Raw genomic sequence first — 26,075 nt, forward strand, 5'->3', positions numbered from 1 at the left:
GAGTCCCACCCCTTCAACCTTTCCTTTCTTACTGCTGAATCTGCTTCCTGTCAGCACCAGTGATCCCCTGTTCCCCCACCGCTAAGACTTCTGGCTACAGTAAGACTCCAGGAGATGGTCAGAGCATAGGAACCTCCAATGCGTTTTGTGAAGGAGGCGAGGCTGGACGCGAGGAATTAAGGAAATACAATTGAGTCATCCCCAGGCTGTGTGGGCGGGACCTGGTTTGATTGACAGCTGAGAAAGAGCATGAGAGGACCATTAGATTGTACTTTACTGAGAGAGAGATCACAAGATGGAGACATTACCAAATGCCAGATGCATTAACAGTAATTATTCAGATGACATTACATAACATTTAGTCCATACTTGGGAGCTAAACACTGAAATGCTGTCATCACACACTGCACAGTGAGCAGAGAACATGTAAATGAATGTACTTTAATGTACTCTAGGTCTATATCAAGCATCTAATCTAAGGCCTGTACTGTTCAGCATCTAATCTAAGGCCTGTACTGTTCAGCATCTAATCTAAGACCTGTACTGTTCAGCATCTAATCTAAGGCCTGTACTGTTCAGCATCTAATCTAAGACCTATACTGTTCAGCATCTAATCTAAGGCCTGTACTGTTTCAGCATCTAATCTAAGACCTGTACTGTTCAGCATCTAATCTAAGGCCTGTACTGTTCAGCATCTAATCTAAGACCTATACTGTTCAGCATCTAATCTAAGGCCTGTACTGTTCAGCATCTAATCTAAGGCCTGTACTGTTCAGCATCTAATCTAAGGCCTGTACTGTTCAGTATCTAATCTAAGGCCTGTACTGTTCAGCATCTAATCTAAGGCCTGCACTGTTCAGCATCTAATCTAAGACCTGTACTGTTCAGCCTCTAATCTAAGGCCTGTACTGTTCAGCATCTAATCTAAGGCCTGCACTGTTCAGCATCTAATCTAAGACCTGTACTGTTCATCATCTAATCTAAGGCCTGTACTGTTCAGCATCTAATCTAAGGCCTGTACTGTTTCAGCATCTAATCTAAGACCTCTGTGATTGCCAACACGGGTTTTGCCACCAAGTACTAAGTCATGTTTTGCAGAGGGGTCAAATACTTATTTCCCTCATTTTAAAATGCAAATCAATTTATAACATTTTTGACATGCGTTTTTCTGGATTTTGTTGTTGTTATTCTGTCTCTCACTGTTCAAATAAACCTACCAATAAAATTATAGACTGATCATGTCTTTGTCAGTGGGCAAACATACAAAATCAGCAGGGGATCAAATACTTTTTTCCCTCACTGTATATATATACAAAAGTATGTGGATAACCCATCAAATTAGTGGATTCTACTATTTCAGCCACACCCGTTGCTGACAGGTGTATAAAATCGAGCACACAGCCATGCAATCTCCATAGACAAGCATTGGCAGTAGAATGGCCTTACTGAAGAGCTCAGTGACTTTCCATGTGGCATTGTCATAGGATGGCACCTTTCTAACAAGTAATTTTGTCAAAGTTTGGCCCTGCTAGAGCTGCCCCGGTCAACTGTAAGTGCTGTTATTGTGAAGTGGAAACGTCTAGGCGCAACAACGGCTTAGCCGCGAAGTGGTAGGCCACTCAAGCTCACAGAACGGGACCGCAGAGTGCTGAAGCCCGTAGCGTGTAAAAATCATCTGTCCTCGGTTGCAGCACTCACTACCGAGTTCCAAACTGCCTCTGGAAGCAACCGTTCGTCGCAAGCTTCATGAAATGGGTTTCCACTGCCGATCAGCCGCACACAAGCCTAAGATCACCATGCAGTTTTGGGAAGGCCCTTTCCTGTTTCAGCATGACAATGCCCCCATGCACAAAGTGAGGTCCATACAGAAATGGTTTGTCGAGATCTGTGTGGAAGAACTTGACTGGCCTACACAGAGCCCTGACCTCAACCCCATCGAAGACCTTTGGGATGAATTGGAATGCCGACTGCGAGCCAGGCCTAATCGCCCAACATCCGTGCCCGACCTCACTAATGCTCTTTTGGCTGAATGGAAGCAAGTTCCCCGCAGCAATGTTCCAACATCTAGTGGAAAGCCTTCCCAGAAGAGTGGAGGCTGTTATAGCAGCAAAGGGGGGACCAACTCCATATTAATGACCATGATTTTGGAATGAGATGTTTGACGAGCAGTTGTCCACATACACTACCGTTCAAAAGTTTGGGGTCACTTAGAAATGTCCTTGTTTTCGAAAGAAAAGCAATTTTTTTGTCCATTTTAAAATAACATCAAATTGATCAGAAATACAGTGTAGACATTGTTAATGTTGTAAATGGCTATTGTTGCTGGAAACTACTGATTTTTTAAAATGGAATATCTACATAGGCGTACAGAGGCCCATTATCAGCAACCATCAGTCCTGTGTTCCAATGACACGTTGTTTATCATTTTAAAAGGCTAATTGATCATTAGAAAACCATTTTGCAATTATGTTAGCACAGCTGAAAACTGTTGTGCTGATTTAAAGAAACAATAATCTGGCCTTCTTGAGACTAGTTGAGTATCTGGAGCATCAGCAATTGTGGATTCAATTACAGGCTCAAAATGGCCAGAAACAAATAACTTTCTTCTGAAACTCGTCAGTCTAATCTTGTTCTGAGGAATGAAGGCTATTCTATGCGAGAAATTGCCAAGAGACTGAAGATCTCTTCCAACGCTGTGTCCTCAACTGGCAGCTTCATTAAATAGTACCCGCAAAACACCAGTCTCAACGTCAACAGTGAAGAGGCAACTCCGGGATGCTGACCTTCTAGGCAGAGTTGCAAAGAAATAGCAATATCTCAGACTGCCCATCTTAATCTTTTATTTTTATTGGCCAGTCTGAGATATGGCTTTTTCTTTGCAACTCTGCCTAGAAGGTCTGCATCCCCGAGTCTCCTCTTCACTGTTGACGTTGAGACTGGTGTTTTGCGGGTACTATTTAATGAAGCTGCCAGTTGAGGACCTGTGAGGCGCCTGTTTCTCAAACTAGACACAATAATGTATTTGTCCTCTTGCTCAGTTGTGCACCGGGGCCTCCCACTCCTCTTTCTATTCTGGTTAGAGCCAGTTTGCGCTGTTCTGTGAAGGGAGTAGTACACAGCGTTGTACGAGACTTTCTGTTTCTTGGCAATTTCTCGCATAGAATAGCCTTAATTTCACAGAACAATAATTGACTGACGAGTTTCAGAAGAAAGTTATTTGTTTCTGGACATTTTGAGCCTGTAATCGAACGCACAATTGCTGATGCTCCAGATACTCAACTAGTCTCAAGAAGGCCAGTTTTATTGCTTCTTTAATCAGCACAACAGTTTTCAGCTGTGCTAACATAATTGCAAAAGGGTTTTCTAATGATCAATTAGCCTTTTAAAAATGATAAACTTGGATTAGCAAACACAACGTGCCATTGGAACACAGGACTGATGGTTGCTGATAATGGGCCTATGTAGATATTCCATAAAAAATCAGCTGTTTCCAGCAACAATAGCCATTTACAACATTAACAATGTCTACACTGTATTTCTGATCAATTAGATGTTATTTTAATGGACAAAAAAATTGCTTTTCTTTCAAAAACAAGGACATTTCTAAGTGACCCCAAACTTTTGAAAGGTGGCGTACATCACACAGCAGCAACGTATCAAATCACATTTGATTTGTCACATGCTTCGTAAACAACAGGTGTAGACTAACAGTGAAATGCTTACTCACGGGCCCTTCCCAACAATGCAGAGAAAACAGAGAAATAACAGGAAAAATTATAACACCAGGAATAAATCCACAATGAGTAGCGATGACTTGGCTATATAAACGATGTACCGGTACCGTGTCGATCTGCAGAGGTACGAGGTCATTGAGGTAGATATGCACATATACAGTAGGTAGGGATAAAGTGACTTGGCAACAGGATAGATAATAAACAGTAACAGCAGCGTATTTGATGAATCAAAAGAGTTAGTGCAAAAAGGATCAATGCAGATCATCCGGGTAGCTATTGACTAACTATTTAACTAACTATTTAGCGGTCTTATGGCTTGGAGGAAGAAGCAGACAGAGTGCCTGAAATGGAAACTAATTGCTTGATGTCTCAGTAAAGGTACTGTAGCTGAGGGTAGGGTGTAATCACAGGCTTTTACTTTGAAAACAACACTAGTCATTTGAATCCTACAGTTCCATCATTGATGACTAATAAAGTTCCTCAAGTGTTTTAGTCTTCTCTCTTTCCTTTCTGTAATCAGAGGAAAGAGAAGAGATCAATGGTCCTCTTCTTAGTCATCCGAGTCATTAGGCTCGTTACAGAAAGCAGAGGCCACAGTCACACTGTGTAGTGGTGTCATCTGATGGCTCAACTATGGTGAGGGAGGGGGGGGGAGAGGTGAGGATCCTATTGTGTAACAATCTCAGAGAAGAAACACCTTGAAGTGGATAGTATCTTCACACAGCATCTCTGACTGTCCTTTATCATTTCTGAGGGAGGGAAGGCGGGGGAAATTAAAGCTCCAGGGTAGCAGCGTGTGGAGTGGTAAATGGGAAGCTGAGTATTTGCAGTAAACATCTGCTTGCATTGCTTTAATGAGTTTTGTAATGGGGCTGACATTTCCGTGTGTGTGTGTGTGTGTGTGTGTATGTGAATTATGTGTTTGTGTCTCCCTAATGTGAGCTTAGAGGGTCAAGCCTCACAAGTCTGTTTTTGTGGAATATTTTTGTATTCAACAAGGATTTGTGTGTATGCCTTTGTCTAGATGTTGACGACTGTTGTGTGGAGGACAGTTTTCATGACCTGTCTAGTATCTCTACGGTAACAAAGGATGAACTCAATTGTCCTCGTCTTAGGCTGATCTCTGTATGTGTCATCGACGTCATTAGCGACTAATCCTACTTTAACTCTGCTTATATCGGCCATTTTGTTTTAATAAGGCAGGGAATTAGTGATCCATTGTTTACTACTCAATGTATGCTGTGTATCAGTGTGAGTCAGAATGTAGGAGAGTGTTTGATGTTATTCTATGTACAGATTTGTCCCACTGATTTAACTGCTGTCACCTTATTCTAGTGCTACTCAATATGAAAGTATATTTAGGACCCCCCGCAGAACTCCTGCAGAACTCCTGCAGCTAAATGTAAATGTTCAGGTTGTTGTTGGCTGTACTTCATGGTTGTTGTTGGCTGTACTTCATGGTTGTTGTTGGCTGTACTTCATGGTTGTTATTGGCTTTACTTCATGCACCTAACTACAGATCTATAATCAGATTAGTAGAAAACAACCTTAACCATTGGCTCTCACACACACACACACACACACACACACACACACACACACACACACACACACGCATACATACATATATACAGCTGTGGAAAGAATTAAGAGACCACTGCACATTTTTCTTAAATCAGCATCTCTACATGTGTGACAGCCATTCCATTCCAGTGTCTGTTGAATTCCAACACAGGCACACCTCATTCTACTGAATTAGGTACTGATTAGGTGATCACATGAACCAAATCTTATTTAATGAGGAAAAGCATAAAAACCACTGCTGTGGTCATCACTATCCTCTTGCAATAGGACCAGCTGGATGGCAAAAACAGTGCTAATAGTACCTCAAAAGTAATATTAATCAAAATATAACTATTGACCATGCCAAAAGAGTTGAAAAGGAAAGTTTTGAGTGAGGAAAAGAAGGGTTCAATTCTGGCTTTACTGGCAGAGGGATACAGTGAGCGTCAGGTTGCTTCCATCCTTAAAATTTCAAAGACGGCGGTTCATAAGAACAAGTTCAAGCAGCAGACATTGGGGACAACAAAGCTACAGACCGGCAGAGGGCGAAAACGACTCTCTACTGACCGGGATGACCGCCAACTCATTTGAATGTCACTCAACAACCGAAGGATGATATCAAGTGACCTACAAAAAGAATGGCAAACAGCAGCTGGGGTGAAGTGCACGGCGAGGACGGTTCGAAACAGGCTCCTAGGGGCAGGGCTGAAGTCGTGCAAAGCTAGAAAAAAGCCAGTCATCAATGAGAAGCTAAGAAGAGCCAGGCTGAGGTTTGAAAAATACCATAAGGATTGGACCGTAGAGGACTGGAGTAAGGTCATCTTCTCTGATGAGTCCAATTTTCAGCTTTGCCCAACACCTGGTCGTCTAATGGTTAGACGGAGACCTGGAGAGGCCTAAAATCCACAGTGTCTCGCACCCACTGTGAAATTTGGTGGAGGATCGGTGATGATCTGGGGGTGCTTCAGCAAGGCTGGAATCTGGCAGATTTGTCTTTGTGAAGGACGCATGAATCAAGCCACGTACAAGGTTGTCCTGGAAGAAAACTTGCTTCCATTTGCTCTGACATTGTTCCACAACTCTGAGGATTGGTTTTTCCAGCAGGACAATGCGCCATGCCACACAGCCAGGTCAATCAAGGTGTGGATGGAGGACCACCAGATCAAGACCCAGTCATGGCCAGCCCAATCTCCAGACCTGAACCCCATTGAAAACTTCTGGAATGTGATCAAGAGGAAGATGGATGGTCACAAGCCATCAAACAAAGCCGAGCTGCTTGAATTTTTGCGCCAGGAGTGGCATAAAGTCACCCAACATCAATGTGAAAGACTGGTGGAGAGCATGCCAAGACGCATGAAAGCTGTGATTTAAAAATCAGGGTTATTACACCAAATATTGATTTCTGAACTCTTCCTAAGTTAAAACATTACTATTGTGTTGTTTTTAAAATGAACATGAACTTATTTGTTTTGCCTTACTCGAGGTCTGACAACACTGCATCTTTTTTGTTATTTTGACCAGTTGTCATTTTCTACAAATAAATGCTCTAAATGACAATATTTTTATTTGGAATTTGGGATAAATGTTGTCAGTAGTTTATAGAATAAAACAAAAATGTTATTTTTACCCAAACACATACCTATAAATAGTAAAACCAGAGAAACTGATAATTTTGCAGTGGTCTCTTAATTTTTTCCCACAGCTGTGTATAAATGTATACATACATACATACATACATAACTGACCTTAGATTAGTTTCTAGAGTCTAGGGGACAACTACATCCTACTGTACCTTATGTCTTCTCCCTGTCCACCTACTCCTCCCTCTTCCTCGCCCCGCCCCCCTGCTCCACCCTCTTCCTCACCCCGCCCCCCTGCTCCACCCTCTTCCTCACCCCGCCCCACCCCCTGCTCCTCCCTCTTACTCACCCCGCCCCCCTGCTCCTTCCTCTCCTCGCCCCGCCCCCCTGCTCCTCCCTCTCCTCGCCCCGCCCCCCTGCTCCTCCCTCTCCTTGTCCCGCCCCCCCTGCTCCTCCCTCTTACTCGCCCCGCCCCCCTGCTCCTCCCTCTCCTCGTCCCGCCCCCCCCTGCTCCTCCCTCTCCTCGCCCCGTCCCCCCTGCTCCTCCCTCTCCTCAGTATGTTGAGGCCATTGGCAGCAAGCAGAGTGACCTGGACCAGTACACAGCAGAGGGCTACAAGAGTGCGCTGTCAGAGGAGAGGAGGAGGTACTGTTTCCTGGTGGACAGACAGTGTGCCGTGGCCAAGAACAGCAGCTCCTTCCATAGCAAGGTGAGATGTCGGACTCAGATTTTTATCTGCAGGTTTCTGTTACCCAAAACTGTTAACTTATTTTCTCTTTGCAGTTCATCCACTGCTTTAGCCTATTGAGGGTTAAAACCAACTAGCTCACAGTCTGATGTCAGAATTAGACATTCATCCTTGTTTCTCAAATGTTACATTTCGAAGTTGTTCCAAACATTACATTTCAAAGTGTTTGTTCAGTTTAGGCATTAACTCTGAATGAAGGTTAGGGTTAAGTTCAGGCATTAACATCCACTGCTTTAGCTATTGAGGGTTAAAACAGTGGGGTCTACCACTACAAGGTAATACAGGCACTTTCACCCCCACCAACAGGTCTAGGGTTGCAATATTCTGGTCACTTTCCCAAAACTTCCAAATGAAGAATTCTAGGTTGGAAGCTTCCCTCACAGCTTATCCCATTTTTATTCCAGGAATCATCCAACTGGGATTTCTGGGGGAAAATTGTACAACTCTAAACAGGTCAACAGTTTCTGTCACCACAAACTGTTAACTTCTCATTTTGGGACGATTCATTTACTTGTTTAGTCTGGCTTTAGCCATTGCGTCCAGTGGCTTTGCTTAAAGACTGCCAATCATGCCACGGTCGCTCTCACACATCAATGCAGCCACATAGTCTCTTTATTCAGGAGATTTCATAGTCCAAGTCCTGGTTAAGTGGGAGTTCCCTTTCTGCTTTGTTTATCTCAAGCCTTGGAGCAAGGCTGAGAGACTGAGCAGTGGGAGGAAAAGAGGTGAAGAGGAGGAGGGACAAAAGGATAGGAAGGGAAGAGTGTGAACAGAGTGTCCCACTTCCACAAGTACACTTAGTGCTGATGTGAATTACCAGGGGGAGAATGTGTGGGCTGACTGTCTATAGACAATACTGATGTGCTGACAGAGAAAGAGAAGGAGAGAGAGAGGAATAGAGAAAGAGAAGGAGAGAGAGAGGAATAGAGAAAGATAAGGAGACAAAGAGGAACAGAGAAAGAGAAGGAGAGAAAGAGGAACAGAGAAAGAGAAGGAGAGAGAGAGGTACAGAGAAAGAGGAGAGAGAGAGGAACAGAGAAAGAAGGAGAGAGAGAGGAACAGAGAAAAAAGGAGAGAGAGGAACAGAGAAAGAGAAGGAGAGAGAGAGGAACAGAGAAAGAGAAGGAGACAGAGGAACAGAGAAAGAAGGAGAGAGAGGTACAGAGAAAGAGGAGAGAGAGAGGAACAGAGAAAGAAGGAGAGAGAGAGGAAGAGATAAAGAGGAGAGAGAGAGGAACAGAGAAAGAGAAGGAGAGAGAGAGGAACAGAGAAAGAGAAGGGGAGAGAGAGGAATAGAGAAAGAGAAGGGGAGAGAGAGGAACAGAGAAAGAGAAGGAGAGAAAGAGAGAGGAACAGAGAAAGAGAAGGAGAGATGAACAGAGAAAGAAGGAGAGAGAGAGGAACAGAGAAAGAAGGAGAGAGAGAGGAAGAGATAAAGAAGGAGAGAGAGAGGAAGAGATAAAGAGGAGAGAGAGAGGAACAGAGAAAGAGAAGGAGAGAGAGAGGAACAGAGAAAGAGAAGGGGAGAGAGAGGAATAGAGAAAGAGAAGGAGAGAGAGAGGAACAGAAAGAGAAGGAGAGAGAGAGGAATAGAGAAAGAGAAGGAGACAGAGGAACAGAGAAAGAGAAGGAGACAGAGGAACAGAGAAAGAGAAGGGGAGAGCGGAATAGAGAAAGAGAAGGAGAGAGAGGAACAGAGAAAGAGAAGGAGAGAGAGAGGAATATAGAAAGAGAAGGAGAGAGAGAGGAACAGAGAAAGAGAAGGGGAGAGCAGAATAGAGAAAGAGAAGGAGAGAGAGAGAGGAACAGAGAAAGAGAAGGAGAGAGAGGAACAGAGAAAGAGAAGGAGAGAGAGAGGAATAGAGAAAGAGAAGGAGAGAGAGAGGAACAGAGAAGGAGACAGAGGAACAGGGAAAGAGAAGGAGAGAGAGGAATAGAGAAAGAGAAGGAGAGAGAGAGGAACAGAGAAAGAGAAGGGGAGAGCGGAATAGAGAAAGAGAAGGAGAGAGAGAGGAATAGAGAAAGAGAAGGAGAGAGAGAGGAATAGAGAAAGAGAAGGAGAGAGAGGAATAGAGAAAGAGAAGGAGAGAGAGGAATAGAGAAAGAGAAGGAGAAGAGAGGAATAGAGAAAGAGGAGAGAGAGGAATAGAGAAAGAGGAGAGTAATAGAGAAAGAGGAGAGTAATAGAGAAAGGGGAGAGAATTTGTGTTTCGAAGCAATTTCGAAAGAGGCAGTGAATATTCTGTGTGAGGGGAAATATGGAGAACAAGAGATTGTAGAGAGACATAGACAGAACGAGAGTACATATTGAAGAGGTGGGCAAGAGAGGACCCTCTCTCTCTCCCTCCCTCCCTCCCCCACACTGTAGAACACTCCAACACAGTACAGAATAGTGGTGCCCTCCGTGTATACAACACACATAATTAAGGTAGCAGGAATTGTCCTGTGGTGACAGAGCAGGAGTAGAGGAACAGGAATACAGTGAAATAAGATGAAGAAGCAGACCGTTGGAGTTGATCATCTCTCTGGCATGGAGCTCCAGAGGTCACACTTCCACCAACACGACACACACTACATATACCTAGCAGATGCTACCACCTGGGAGCTTAGTCCCCTCCTGGCACCGCTTCCCAGCCCACCAACGGAGAGAGACCAGGGAGGAACACTCTGACTGCTACACAGAAAGCAATAAGGTGGAAGAAAACATGGAGAGAAACATAGCTTTAAGTAGGCTATGTACAGAGACCAAGAGGAACATACTGTAGATGGAAGGATATGTCACTTCGATAAATAATGTCTGACAGTCAAACTTATTTGGTGTCAATGGGCACACTCAAGGTGCTATCTAAAACCTAAATGGTTCTTCCGCTGTTCCCATAGGAGAACCCTTTTGAAGAACCCTTTTTCAGGTAGAATTACATTTACATTTTACATTTACGTCATTTAGCAGACGCTCTTATCCAGAGCGACTTACAGTTAGTGCATACATTATTTAATTTTTTCATACTGGCCCCCCGTGGGAATCGAACCCACAACCCTGGCGTTGCAAACACCATGCTCTACCAACTGAGCTACCTCCCTGCCGGCCATTCCCTCCCCTACCCTGGACGACGCTGGGCCAATTGTGCGCCGCCCCATTGGTCTCCCGGTTGCGGCCGGCTACGACAGAGCCTGGATTCGAACCAGGATCTCTAGTGGCACAGCTAGCACTGCGATGCAGTGCCTTAGACCACTGCGCCACTCAGGAGATCCTTTTGGTTCAAAGTAGAACCCTTTTGAGTTCTACAGATGATGTCGCGGGGCAGCCGCCCCTCTGCCTTGAGTGCTATAATCCTGGGAGGGAGGCTGCTGGTGGACAGATTTGAGACGAAATGGCTGCTAGACTGGTAATGAGGCTGCTTCAGCTCCCCAGGCCAACACCGAGAAGAGCTGTCAGAGCTGAGAGAGAAGGATGTTTTAGTTTGGTGCTATGGCAGAGAGGTGAAGCTCTCACTCTCGCTTTCAATTCAAAAGGTTTTATTGGCTTGGTGAAGGTGAAATAAACAATATAAAATGAACAGTAACATTACACTCACAAAAGTACAAAAGGGAAAATAAGTAAATATACATATGGGTTGTATATAGAATGGTGTTTGTTCTTCACTGGTTGCCCTTTTCTTGTGGCAACAGGTCACACATCTTGCTGCTGTGATGGCACACTGTGGTATTTCACATAATATATGAGTTGATCAAAATTGGATTTATTTGTGGGTCTGTGTAATCTGAGGGAAATATGTGTCTCTAATATACAGTTGAAGTCGGAAGTTTACATACACTTAGGTTGGATTCATTAAAACTCTTTATTCAACCACTCCACAAATTTCTTGTTAACAAAATATAGTTTTGGCAATTCAGTTAGGACATCTACTTTATGCATGACACAAGTAATTTTTCCAACAATTGTTTACAGACAGATTATTTCACATATAATTCACGGAATAACAATTCCAGTGGGTCAGAAGTTTACATACACTAAGTTGACTGTGCCTTTAAACAGCTTTGAAAATTCCAGAAAATGATGTCATGGCTTTAAAAGCTTCTGATAGGCGAATTGACATAATTTGAGTCAATTGGAGGTGTACGCAGGTGGCTTAGTGGGTAAGAGTGTTGTGCCAGTAACCGAAAGGTCGCTGGTTCTAATCCCTGAGCCGACTAGGTGAAAAATCTGTCGATGTGCCCTTAAGCAAGGCACTTAACCCTAATTGCTCATGTAAGTCGCTCTGGATAAGAGCGTCTGCTAAATGACTAAAATGTAAAATGTAAATGTACCTGTGGATGTATTTCAAGGCCTACCTTCAAACTCAGTGCTTCTTTGCTTGACATCATGGGAAAATCAAAAGAAATCAGCCAAGACCTCAGAAAAAAAATTGTAGACCTCCACAAGTCTGGTTCATCCTTGGGAGCAATTTCCAAATGCCTGAACCTACCACGTTCATCTGTACAAACAATAGTACGCAAGTATAAACACCATGGGACCACGCAGCCATCATACCGCTCAGGAAGGAGACGTGGTCTGTCTCCTAGAGATGAACGTACTTTGGTGTGAAAAGTGCAAATCAATCCCAGAACAACAGCAAAGGACCTTGTGAAGATGCTGGAGGAAACAGGTATCTATATCCACAGTAAAACGAGTCCTATATCGACATAACCTGAAAGGCCGCTCAGCAAGGAAGAAGCCACTGCTCCAAAAACGCCATAAAAAAGCCAGACTACGGTTTGCAGCTGCACATGGGGACAAAGATCATACTTTTTGGAGAAATGTCCTCTGGTCTGATGAAACAAAAATAGAACTGTTTGGCCATAATGACCATCGTTATGTTTGGAGGAAAAAGGGGGCAGCTTGCAAGCCGAAGAACACCATCCCAACCGTGAAGCACGGCGGTGGCAGCATCATGCTGTGGTGGGGGTGCTTTGCTGCAGGAGGGACTGGTGCACTTTACAACATAGATGGCATCATGAGGAAGGAAAATTATGTGGATATATTGAAGCAACATCTCAAGACATCAGTCAGGAAGTTAAAGCTTGGTCGCAAATGGGTCTTCCAAATGGACAGTGACCCCAAGCACACTTCCAAAGTTGTGGCAAAATGGCTTAAGGACAACAAAGTCAAGGTATTGGACTGGCCATCACAAAGCCCTGACTTCAATTCTATAGAAAATGTGTGGGCAGAACTGAAAAAGCATGTGCGAGCAAGGAGGCCTACAAACCTGACTCAGTTACATCATCTCTGTCAGGAGGAATGGGCCAAAATTCACCCAACTTATTGTGGGAAGCTTGTGGAAGGCTACCCGAAACATTTGACCCAAGTTAAACAATTTAAAGGCAATGCTACCAAATACTAATTGAGTGTACGTAAACTTCTGACCCACTGGCAATGTGATGAAATAAATAAATAAAAGCTGAAATAAATCATTATCTCTACTATTATTCTGACATTTCACATTCTTAAAATAAAGTGGTGATCCTAACTGACCTAAGACAGGTGTATGTAAACTTCCGACTTCAACTGTATATGGTCAGCTCAGTTTCCAACTCATTTTGTGGGCAGTGTGCACATAGCCTGTCTTCTCTTGAGAGCCAGGTCTGCCTACAGCAGCCTCTCTCAATAGCAAGGCTATGCTCACTGAGTCTGTACATAGTCAAAGCTTTCCTTAATTTTGGGTCAGTCACAGTGGTCAGGTATTTGCTCTCTCGCTCTCTCTCTCAGATGTGATACTTGAGCTGGAGATCCCACACACTGACACCTGCTTTCCAGGAGCCCATGCTCTCCCGCCTAGGCTGACTCAACTACCTCAGATAATGTCGTTTGCAGTTTCTCCTGAACTTTATAACCCTATACTCTTCTGTAATGTCACCTTAGGTATAAATACACTTAACGTTTGACCAGATTCAAAGGAACACCTTGTTACTCACTCTTCACTCTTCTCTCACCAGAAAATCTCAGTATTCAAACCCCCCCACCACACAGTGTCTCACCACTCTGTTTATTTACCTGTCTTCTCCAGGGTAAGGACCTGCTAGCCCAGAAGATCCCAGCATGGCAGCAGGCGTGTGCTGACCCTACCAAGCTGCCTGACCGTGCCATGCTCCTGGCCCAGCAGATGACCTCTACAGGGGGTACCCTGGGGACGGGCTCCCGCACCCACCATGGTTCCAAGGGCAACCTGCTCATCTCTGACCCCATTCCCGGCGCCAAACCCCTGCCTGTACCCCCCGAGCTGGCCGCCCTCATGGGCCAACAGGTGGGTCACCGTTACTGTGGTATTACTATGATATTGCTGTGATAGCACTGTGATAGCACTGTGTTATTACTATGATAGTACACATCTATTACTACAATATGACCCAATGGTGAGGTATAGAGTTGCTATGGTTTTTCAGCACTATTGGAGAAACATTCAGCTAATTGGGTGCTGCAGGCATCCATTTTTGCTTATCATCACTAATTGTGTTTTGGATTATGAAGCTTTGAAGCGCTGTGTGTGTGTTGCCTTGGTGTTTGAGGGAGTACTCTTGAGTGTTGGGGCCAGCAGCAGGTTTGTGGGCTGCGGCTCTAACGACGTTCCTTAATAAACACCACCAGCTAGTCTGTTGCCTAGCAATGCCCCAGGGTTGCCTAGCGATGCCTCAGGATGTTGGAATTCCATTATGGAATCTCTTGGAGCCTCTCCTTTTAGAACACAGAAGCCCTCAGAACCCCTCCCTGATGCCTCAACACAAACACGCAAACACACACACACACACACACTTGTTGATGCAAATGAAGTCGTTAGTGCTGCATGCTAATAGAAAATGCCTGTAGGAAGGAACAGAAACAGATTCCTTGGGTCTGTTGGGCTGTTGGTTGTTTCACACCCTGCTTCCACTCTGCTGTGTTGTTGTTCGTAGTGGTGCGTGCGTGCGTGTGTGTGCGTGTGTGTGTGTGTGTGAGTGTGTGTGTGTGTGTGTGTGTGTGTGTGTGTGTGTGTGTGTGTGCGTGCGTGCGCTCATGTGTGTGAAATACAGTAATATCTGTGAGGAAGCCTCTAAGGCTGTGTTTACACAGGCAGCCAGATTCTGATATTTTTTCCCACTAATTGGTATCTTTTCACATCAGATCTTTTTCAGAGCTGATCTGATTGGTCAAAAGACCAATTAGTGAAAAAAAAGGGCTGCCTTAAAGGGAGGGAGGAAGAGGAGATTATTATTATTAGTAGTAGTATTATTAGTATTGTGTAACATTCTCAGAGTATAAACACTTTGAAGTGGATAGTATCTTCACACCGATCCCAAAGCAACTCTTGACTGTCCTTAATCATTCTGTTTTGTGATGATGTGTATTGAAATGTCTTTCAACAATAACTTCGGTCCAGTCACATTGAAGACTGGCGGTTGGGATTATTTGTGGCTGTGTAGTGGTGCTGCTTAGTAGTTCCGTTTTTAAAGTTGATTGATCTCTTAGTTAAAGATAGAGTAAGCTAAATGACGTTGCCACTGGCAGCACAGCAGATATTGCGATGAATGAGATGCACGACTTCACTCTCACAGTCACGCACAGTATGTGCACGGGTCAGCTTCACGCCTTTACAATGCGGTAGCCACGGGACCAAAACAGCAGAGAAGTTGAGCCTCGCGCTTTAACGCTCTTAGTTGTTGTAGAAATTGACCCACTTTGCTGTTTACTTCCTGCATCTGCATCATCATATCGCTGAGTCTACCTTTAATCAACACAACATGGCCCATTTCCAACAACATAGTCTCCCTCTCATTAGTAGTGATGGGATTCACATTATGTAATGCTTTTCTGTGATGGAAGAATGTTAACTAACACATGATTCACTCCCTTTCTCCCTTCATTCCTTACTTCCTTCCTACTTTCCTTCCTTCCTCCCTCCCTCTCTACAGCGTATAATGGGACCAGGAGGAGTAGATGGAGGGATGCCCATGGTGAATGGAACGACAGGGGCCCACGGAGGAGCCGGAGGGGGAGGAGGGGAGGACTACCAACACTGGATGGAAGGGAAGATGGCTCAGGCCCAAGCTCAGGCCCAAGCTCAGGCCCAAGCTCAGGCCCAGGCCCAGGCCCAGGCCCAGGCCCAGGCCCAGGCCTCCTCCCAACCCCAGCACCTCTCCCAGCCCCACAGACAGGGCAGCGAGGTCTACTCCAACACCCTGCCTGTCCGTAAGAACGCCCCCGCCAAGAGCAACGCCACCATGGGTAAGGAGGACCAGGATAGTGGAGGAGGGGGGGGGGGCAGAACAGAGCTCCATAAGCATCTTGAGACCCTCAAATCACATGTACAGGAGCTAGGCCAATGCATTATGGGGTCTCAATGGTATTCCGCTATATCGGTAGTCAAGTGAGAATATTACAAAATACGTCACTAGTGTACTTTATGAATGTAGCCTCTGTCACAGAGACCTTGGAGAGTGAACTCCTTGATTGTGACCTTTTTTAAGAATTGAACATTGACTCCATGCTGTCAAGGACCTTGTTCCCTCTATTGGCTTGTATCTACTTTATATTAGCCCGTATCTCTCCTTCCATCACCGTGTACACCTGCACTTAAAGAACTGTAGTCTCAATGAAAGCAGGGCACGTGGGATTAGGAGGGAGGAAGAGGACAGTGTTTCAAAAGGAGAAACAGAGTCACATTAGGTGAAGGACAGAGGCAAGGCTTTAAGGATAATGGAAGCATTTAAAGTCACTTCGGAGAGTTGGGTTATAATATCACATTAGTCCTGCATGTTATACTTAGTGCAGGTACCCTATACAGGTGGTCCTGTGTGACTTGGTTTGGCTTAGTTATCTGCTTAAAGACCTAGGACTTGATTTAATCCGTATCGCAGAAGTTCTGCGGTACAGCACGATTGAAATTTAAAGGCAACCCCTAGGTTTGGTCATCAGTCCTATAGATCTAGTCAAGCTCATGTACAGTACACTGTAGAGAAACAGTTAGAAACCTCGTAACTCCCTGCTTGTCTGGTTTCTTCCACTTTGGAGCACAATGAACACAACCTTAGATTTGGTGTGATTTGACTCTCTTCATATATATCGCTCTCTCTCTCTCTGGATTTTGTCTTGCCATATTGAATGTGCTATGTACAGTGCCTTGCAGTTTTTCCTATTTTTTTGCATTACAACCTGTAATTTAAATTGATTTTTCTTTGGATTTCATGTAATGGACATACACAAAATAGTCCAAATTGGTGAAGTGAAATGAAAAAAATAATATCGGAAAAGTGGTGCTTGCATATGTATTCACCCCCTTTGCTATGAAGCCCCTAAATAAGATCTGGTGCAACCAATTACCTTCAGAATGTGACAAGGTGTGAATGAAGGAGTCAGGCGCAGGAGGTAAAACACAGAAGTCCAGAGTTTATTCCGTTTATATAAATCAAACGCCCAAAGAGTCAAACGAAACTATTACAAGGGAAAACATCCACCTTGGCATAAACACAGTGACTAGTAGCTCAACCGAGCTACACGCTCTCACAACAAACAATCACTCACAAAGACAAGGGGAACAGAGGGAACACTTATACACATGCAGCCTCGGGGAATGAGCACCAGGTGTGTGTGATTGACAAGACATGACAAGTGGAGTGATGAGAATGGGATCGGCAGTAGCTAGTACTAAGGTGACGACAAACGCCGAAGCCTGCCCGAACCAGGGGGGGGGGGCAGCCTCGGCGGATGTCGAAGGGCTAACCACGGGATACCCAAGACTACAGGGTAAGCAGGAGACTCAATAATCATAAAGGTGATCTGCGCAACATTTTATTTTTTATTTTTATTTTTTATTTTTTTACCTTTATTTAACCAGGTAAGCCAGTTGAGAACAAGTTCTCATTTACAACTGCGACCTGGCCAAGATAAAGCAAAGCTGTGCGATAAAAACAACACAGAGTTACATATGGGGTAAAAAAACATAAAGTCAAAAATACAACAGAAAATATATATACAGTGTGTGCAAATGTAGCAAGTTATGGAGGTAAGGCAATAAATAGGCTATAGTGCAAAATAATTACAATAGTATTAACACTGGAATGCTAGATGTGCAAGAGATTATGTGCAAATAGAGATACTTGGGTGCAAAAGAGCAAAATAAATAACAATATAGGGATGAGGTAGTTGGGTGGGCTAATTTCAGATGGGCTGTGTACAGGTGCAGTGATCGGTAAGGTGCTCTGACAACTGATGCTTAAAGTTAGTGAGGGAGATAAGAGTCTCCAGCTTCAGAGATTTTTGCAATTCGTTCCAGTCATTGGCAGCAGAGAACTGGAAGGAATGGCGGCCAAAGGAGGTGTTGGCTTTGGGAATGACCAGTGAGATATACCTGCTGGAGCGCAGACTACGGGTGGGTGCTGCTATGGTGACCAATGAGCTAAGATAAGGCGGGGATTTGCCTAGCAGTGATTTATAGATGGCCTGGAGCCAGTGGGTTTGACGACGAACATGTAGTGAGGACCAGCCAACAAGAGCGTACAGGTCACAGTGGTGGGTAGCGTATGGGGCTTTGGAGACAAAACGGATGGCACTGTGATAGACTACATCCAATTTGCTGAGTAGAGTGTTGGAGGCTATTTTGTAAATGACATCGCCGAAGTCAAGGATCGGTAGGATAGTCAGTTTTACGAGGGCATGTTTGGCAGCATGAGTGAAGGAGGCTTTGTTGCGAAATAGGAAGCCGATTCTAGATTTAACTTTGGATTGGAGATTCTTTATGTGAGTCTGGAAGGAGAGTTTACAGTCTAACCAGACACCTAGGTATTTGTAGTTGTCCACATACTCTAGGTCAGACCCGTCAAGAGTGGTGATTCTAGTCGGGTGGGCTGGTGCCAGCAGCGTTCGATTGAAAAGCATGCATTTAGTTTTACTAGTGTTTAAGAGCAGTTGGAGGCTACTGAAGGAGTGTTGTATGGCATTGAAGCTCGTTTGGAGGTTTGTTAACACAGTGTCCAATGAAGGGCCAGATGAATACAAAATGGTGTCGTCTGCGTAGAGGTGGATCTGAGAGTCACCAGCAGCAAGAGCGACATCATTGATATACACGGAGAAAAGTGTCGGCCCAAGAATTGAACCCTGTGGCACCCCCATAGAGACTGCCATAGGTCCAGACAACAGGCCCTCCGATTTGACACACTGAACTCTATCTGAGAAGTAGTTGGTGAACCAGGCGAGGCAGTCATTTGAGAAACCAAGGCTATTTAGTCTGCCAATAAAAATGCGGTGGTTGACAGAGTCGAAAGCCTTGGCCAGGTCGATGAAGACGGCTGCACAGTACTGTCTATTATCAATCGCGGTTATAATATCGTTTAGGACCTTGAGCGTGGCTGAAGTGCACCCATGACCAGCTCGGAAACCGGATTGCATAGCGGAGAAGGTACGGTGGTATTCGAAATGGTCGGTGATCTGTTTGTTAACTTGGCTTTCAAATACTTTCGAAAGGCAGGGCAGGATGGATATAGGTCTGTAGCAGTTTGGATCTAGAGTGTCACCCCCTTTGAAGAGGGGGATGACCGCGGCAGCTTTCCAATCTCTGGGGATCTCAGACGTTATGAAAGAGAGGTTGAACAGACTAGTAATAGGGGTTGCGACAATTTCGGCGGCTAGTTTTAGAAAGAAAGGGTCCAGATTGTCTAGCCCAGCTGATTTGTAGGGGTCCAGATTTTGCAGCTCTTTCAAAACGTCAGCTGTCTGAATTTGTGTGAAGGAGAAGCGGGGGGGGGGGCATGGGCAAGTTTCAGCGGAGGGTGCAGAGTTGGTGGCCGGGGTAGTGGTAGCCAGATGGAAAGCATGGCCAGCTGTAGCAAAATGCTTGTTGAAATTCTCGATTATTGTAGATTTATCGGTGGTGATAGTGTTTCCTAGCCTCAGTGCAGTGGGCAACTGGGAGGAAGTGCTCTTATTCTCCATGGACTTTACAGTGTCCCAAAACTTTTTGGAGTTAGTGCTACAGGATGCAAATTTCTGTTTGAAAAAGTTTGCCTTTGCTTTCCTGACTGCTTGTGTATATTGGTTCCTAACTTCCCTGAAAAGTTGCATATCGCGGGGGCTATTTGATGCTAATGCAGTACGCCACAGGATGTTTTTGTGCTGGTCAAGGGCAGTCAAGTCTGAGGAGAACCAGGGGCTATATCGGTTCTTAGTTCTGTATTTTTTGAATGGGGCATGTTTATTTAAGATTGAGAGGAAATTACTTTTAAGGAACAACCAGGCATCCTCTACTGACGGAATGAGATCTATATCCATCCAGGATACCTGGGCCAGGTCAATTAGGAAGGCCTGCTCGCTAAAGTGTTTTAGGGAGCGTTTGACAGTGATGAGGGGTGGTCGTTTGACCGCGGACCCGTTACGGACGCAGGCAATAAGGCAGTGATCGCTGAGATCCTGGTTGAAGACAGCTGAGATGTATTTAGAGGGTATGTTAGTCAGGATGATATCTATGAGGGTACCCATGTTTATGGATTTAGGGTTGTATCTGGTAGGTTCGTTGATAATTTGCGTGAGGTTGAGGGCATCTAGTTTGGATTGTAGGATGGCCGGGGTATTAAGCATATCCCAATTTAGGTCACCAAGCAGTACGAACTCTGAGGATAAATGGGGGGCAATCAATTCACATATGGTGTCCAGGGCACATCTGGGGGCTGAGGGGGGTCTGTAGCAAGCGGCAACAGTGAGAGACTTATTTCTGGAAAGGTGGATTTTTAGAAGTAGAAGCTCAAACTGTTTGGGCACAGACCTGGATAGTATGAAAGAGCTCTGCAGGCTATCTCTACAGTAGATTGCAACTCCACCACCTTTGGCAGTTCTATCTAGACGGAAAATGTTATAGTTGGGGATGGAAATTTCAGAATTTTTGGTGGCCTTCCTGAGCCAGGATTCAGACACTGCTAGAACATCAGGGTTGGCGGAGTGTGCTAACGCAGTGAATAACTCAAACTTAGGAACCAAGACTTTTGCGATTACAGAAGTCAGCAAATGATAGCGCCTGGGGAGTAGGAGTGATACTGAGGGCTGCAGGGCCTGGGTTAGCCTCTACATCACCAGAGGAACAGAGGAGGACTAGAATAAGGATACGGCTAAAGGCTTTAAGAACTGGTCTTCTAGTGCGTTGGGTACATAGAATAAAGGGGGCAGATTTCCGGGTGTTGTAGAAAAGATTCAGGGCATTATGTACAGACAAGGATATGGAAGGATATGAGTAAAGTGGGGGTAAACCTAAGCGTTGGGTAACAATGAAAGAGATAGTATCACTAGAGGCATCAATTGAGTCGGTCTCTGCGTGTATGGGGGGTGGGACAAAGGAGCTATCTAAGGCAGGTTTAGCTGGGCTGGGGGATCTACAGTGAAATAGTACAATTAGAAATAACCGAAACAACAATAAGCTAACCATGTTTGGGATGAGGCTAAACATAAACAGGATGTAGTACCGTAAAAAGGAACAGTCCAGCAGACATCAGCTGTATAGCTGAGTTATCATAAGGTCCGGTGAACAGCAATAGGATAGTTCGGAGGCTGCTAAAGCACTAGCAGGTAAGAGGCCACGGCTAGCGTGTGCTAGCGGGCCGGGGCTAGCAGATGGAATCTTCGTGGTCGACGTCGTCGTAACCACATCAGACGATTTCGTCGGCAGACCAGTCATGTAGGATCGGCGGGGCTCCGTGTCAACACTAGGTGGTCCCGTCCGGTTGACAGAGAGGTAGATAGCCGGGAGATGGGCCTAGCTCAGGATGATTAGCCAGACCACAGCGTCCATTTAGTTGAAGCTAGCTGGTAGCGATGAATCCGGAGTTAAAGGTCCAGTGATTCAGTGATTCCGGCAGAAAAACTGATATGTTCTGGGTCGATAACGCGCTGTGCAGACTGGCCGAATATCCGGTGATTAATATCCAGTGATTAAATTAATACCGCAGAAAAGAAATCCAATGTTCTGGGTGAAATACCGCTAACTGTGGCTAATAGCAAGTAGCTAGTTAGCTGACTAGCTAGTTTCAACTGGAGATTCTAGATAAAAGGTAAGTCAATACTAGAATCCGTTCCACATTGAGTGAGGCGGGTTGCAGGAAAGTATATTTTGTAGAAGGATGAAAAGTCTGATAGGGAAATATGTACGAAAAATACAAAAAAACAGGGTATTTACAGGCTATTTACAGACACACGACAAAAACAGAACTGCACTACTTCGCCATCTTGATTACGTCTCCTGCGTAATCATGGTGACTGGTACCGTAACTTCCTTAACCAACCCGGACCCTAATGGTCGACTATCAAGTGCTCTGATGGGGAGTGGAATGTTTAGGGGAACCAATGAAATGCCTTGACGGTGTGAGAATGCCCTGTCCATAGAATTCCAAGCTGCGCCTGAATCGACCAGCGCCTTACACTGGGAACCTACCAGCCTTACACTGGGAACCTACCAGCCTTACACTGGGAACCTACCAGCCTTACACTGGGAACCTACCAGCCTTACACTGGGAAACCTACCAGCCTTACACTGGGAAACCTACCAGCCTTACACTGGGAACCTACCAGCCTTACACTGGGAACCTACCAGCCTTACACTGGGAACCTACCAGCCTTACACTGGGAACCTACCAGCCTTACACTGGGAACCTACCAGCCTTACACTGGGAACCTACCAAGTGATCGGGAAAGGAGATAGATAAAGTACAGTGCGCCACAAAGGGTTCTGAACACGTTTGGGTGTTCGTTACCTGGGGTGATGCGTGAGTACCCTGCCTACCGCCTCCAGGCACAAAAGAACGTTGACTGCGACGTGAGGTGGATGCTCCCTTCGTGCCACCAGAGTGGCACTGTCGCTGTTCTCCTGCGCTCTCTCGACCGGCGGCTCCCCCCAGCTCCATTTGCTCGGGGTCAGAGTCGTCCGGAGTGGGAATGGGCAGACCCCTACCAGGATGTCCTCTGGCTGCTAGCAGATTGTCCAGCCGGATGGCCATGTCCACCAGTTGGGAGAACGATATCATGGCATCCCGGCAGGCTAGCTCCCGTCGGACTTCCTCCCATAAGTGCCACCGGAAATGGTAGATCAGGGCCTGTTCGTTCCACCCGGACCCCACTGCCAGCGTCCGGAACTCCAGAGCATAGTCCTGAGCGGTCCTCGTCCCCTGCCACAGATGAACCAGTCGTTCGCCCACCTCTCGACCCTCAGGCGGGTGATCAAAAACGGCCCGAAAGTTGCGAGCAAACTCCCCGTTGTCCTCCAACGCAGTACCTCCCTCATTCCACAACGCGTTGGCCCACTCCAGGGCTCTCCCACAAAGGCAGGAAACGAGGACGGATACCTTCTCCCGCTCCCGGGGCGCCGGCCTGATGCTGGAGAAATACAACTCCAGTTGGAGTAGAAATCCCTTACATCGTGCTGCTGTCCGGTCAAACGCCGGTGGCCGGGATATCTGGATCCCTCCAGGGGCTGGGGTGTAGGTGGCTGGATCCGGTTGACAAGCTGGTCTCGATAGATCAGATCCTCTCCTCTCCAGGCGTTGTACCACCTGAAGAACCCGATCCATCGCTTCCCCCAAGCTGGCCAACATCGAGGAATGTTCCTGGACCCTTGCAACAACTCCAGGCATGCGGTCTTCTCCTGCTGACTCCATATCAGATCAGGTGAGTGATTCTGTGACGAGGTGTGAATGAAGGAGTCAGGCGCAGGAGGTAAAATACCGAAGTCCAGAGTTTATTCCGTTTACATAAATCAAACGCCCAAAGCGTCAAACGAAACTATTACAAGGGAAAACATCCACCTTGGCATAAATACAGTGAATAGTAGCTCAACCGAGCTACACACTCTCACAACAAACAATCACTCACAAAGACAAGGGGAACAGAGGGAACACTTACAGTGAGGGAAAAAATTATTTGATCCCCTACTGATTTTGTACGTTTGCCCACTGACAAAGACATGGTAGGTTTGAACAGTGAGAGAAAGAATAACAACAACAAAAATCAAGAAAAACACGTCAAAAATGTAATAAATTGATTTGCATTTTAATGAGGGAAATAAGTATTTGACCCCCTCTCAATCAGAAAGATTTCTGGCTCCCAGGTGTCTTTTATACAGGTAACGAGCTGAGATTAGGAGCACACTCTTAAAGGCAGTGTTCCTAATCTCAGCTTGTTACCTGTATAAAAGACACCTGTCCACAGAAGCAATCAATCAATCATATTCCAAACTCTCCTCCATAGCCAAGACCAAAGAGCTCGCCAAGGATGTCAGGGACGAGATTGTAGACCTACACAAGGCTGGAATGGGCTACAAGACCATCGCCAAGCAACTTCGTGTTTGGAGGAGAAGGAATGCTGCCTATGACCCCAAGAACACCATCCCCACCGTCAAACATGGAGGTGGAAACATTATGCTTTGGGGGTGTTTTTCTGCTAAGGAGACAGGACAACTTCACCGCATCAAAGTGACGATGGACGGGGCCATGTACCGTCAAATCTTGGGTGAGAACCTCCTTCCCTCAGCCAGGGCATTGAAAATGGGTCGTGGATGGGTATTCCAGCATGACAATGACCCAAAACACACAGCCAAGGCAACAAAGGAGTGGCTCAAGAAGAAGCACATTAAGGTCCTGGAGTGGCCTAGCCAGTCTCCAGACCTTAATCCCATAGAAAATATGTGGAGGGAGCTGAAGGTTCGAGTTGCCAAACGTCAGCCTCGAAACCATAATGACTTGGAGAAGATCTGCAAAGAGGAGTGGGACAAAATCCCTCCTGAGATGTGTGCAAACCTGGTGTCCAACTACAAGAAATGTCTGACCTCTGTGATTGCCAACAAGGGTTTTGCCACCAAGTACTAAGTCATGTTTTGCAGAGGGGTCAAATACTTATTTCCCTCATTTAAAATGCAAATCAATTTATAAAATTTTTGACATGCGTTTTTCAGGATTTTGTTGTTATTCTGTCTCTCACTGTTCAAATAAACCTACCATTAAAATTATAGACTGATAATTTATTTGTCAGTGGGCAAATGTACAAAAATGTTTCCCTCACTGTATACACATACTAATTAGGGGAATGAGCACCAGGTGTGTGTGATTGACAAGACATGACAAGTGGAGTGATGAGAATGGGATCGGCATTAGCTAGTACTCTGGTGACAATGAACGCCGAAGCCTGCCCGAACCAGGAGGGGGGGCAGCCTTGGCCTCAGTTAAATAAAGTCCACCTGTGTGCAATCTAAGTGTCACATGATCTGTCACATGATCTCAGTATATATACACCTGTTCAGAGTCTGCAACATCACTAAGCAAGGGGCACCACCAAGCAAGCGGCACCATGAAGACCAAGGACCTCTCAAAACAGGTCAGGGACAAAGTTGTGGAGAAGTACAGATCAGGGTTGGGTTCTAAAAAAAATATCTGAAACTTTGAACATCCCACGGAACACCATTAAATCCATTATAAAAAAATGGAAATAATATGGCACCATAACAAACCTGCCAAGAGAGGGCCACCCACCAAAACTCACGGACCAGGCAAGGAGGGCATTAATCAGAGAGGCAACAAAAGACCAAAGATGACCCTGAAGGAGCTGCAAAGCTCCACAGCAGAGATTGGAGTATCTGTCCATAGGACCACTTTAAGCCGTACACTCCAAAGAGCTGGGCTTTACGGAAGAGTGGCCAGAAAAAAGCCATTGCTTAAAGAAAAAAATAAGCAAACACATTTGGTGTTCGCCAAAAGGCATGTGGGAGACTCCCCAAACATATGGAAAAAGGTACTCTGGTCAGATGGGACTAAAATTTAGCTTTTTGGCCATCAAGGAAAACGCTATGTCTGGCGCAAACCCAACACCTCTCATCACCCTGAGAACACCATCCCCACAGTGAAGTATGGTGGTGGCAGCATCATGCTGTGGGGATGTTTTTCATCGGCAGGGACTGGGAAACTGGTCAGAATTGAAGGAATGATGGCTGGCGCTAAATACAGGGAAATTCTTGAGGGAAACCTGTTTCAGTCTTCCAGAGATTTGAAACTGGGACGGAGGTTCACCTTCCAGCAGGACAATGACCCTAAGCATATTGCTAAAGCAACACTCAAGTGGTTTAAGGGGAAACATTTAAATGTCTTGGAATGGCCTAGTCAAAGCCCAGACCTCAATCCAATTGAGAATCTGTGCTGTGGTATAACTTAAAGATTGCTGTACACCAGCAGAACCCATCCAACTTGAAGGAGCTGGAGTAGGTTTTGCCTTGAAGAATGGGCAAAAATCCCAGTGGCTAGATGTGCCAAGCTTATAGAGACATACCCCAAGAGACTTGCAGCTGTAATTGCTGCAAAAGGTGGCTCTACAAAGTATTGACTTTGGGGGGGTGAATAGTTATGCACGCTCAAGTTTTCTGTTTTTTTGTCTTATTTGTTGTTTGTTTCACAAGAAAAAATATTTGGCATATTCAAAGTGG

At 45.3% G+C, this 26,075-nt stretch overlaps 1 pseudogene across 1 annotated transcript in view; it reads left to right on the plus strand.

Moving 5' to 3' along the window:
- The window catches only part of LOC311100916 (BAR/IMD domain-containing adapter protein 2-like), a 54,097-nt pseudogene that overhangs the window by 7,766 nt on the left and 20,256 nt on the right, over window positions 1-26,075 (plus strand). Inside the window, exons 4-6 of the transcript in view lie at window positions 7,435-7,587; window positions 13,671-13,907; window positions 15,550-15,862. The product of the transcript in view is annotated as a BAR/IMD domain-containing adapter protein 2-like (transcript). The remainder of the gene's footprint in view (window positions 1-7,434; window positions 7,588-13,670; window positions 13,908-15,549; window positions 15,863-26,075) is intronic.

The sequence above is a fragment of the Coregonus lavaretus genome, assembly GCF_964263955.1.
Source record: "Coregonus lavaretus genome assembly, chromosome: 25".
NCBI classification, from domain to species: domain Eukaryota; kingdom Metazoa; phylum Chordata; class Actinopteri; order Salmoniformes; family Salmonidae; genus Coregonus; species Coregonus lavaretus.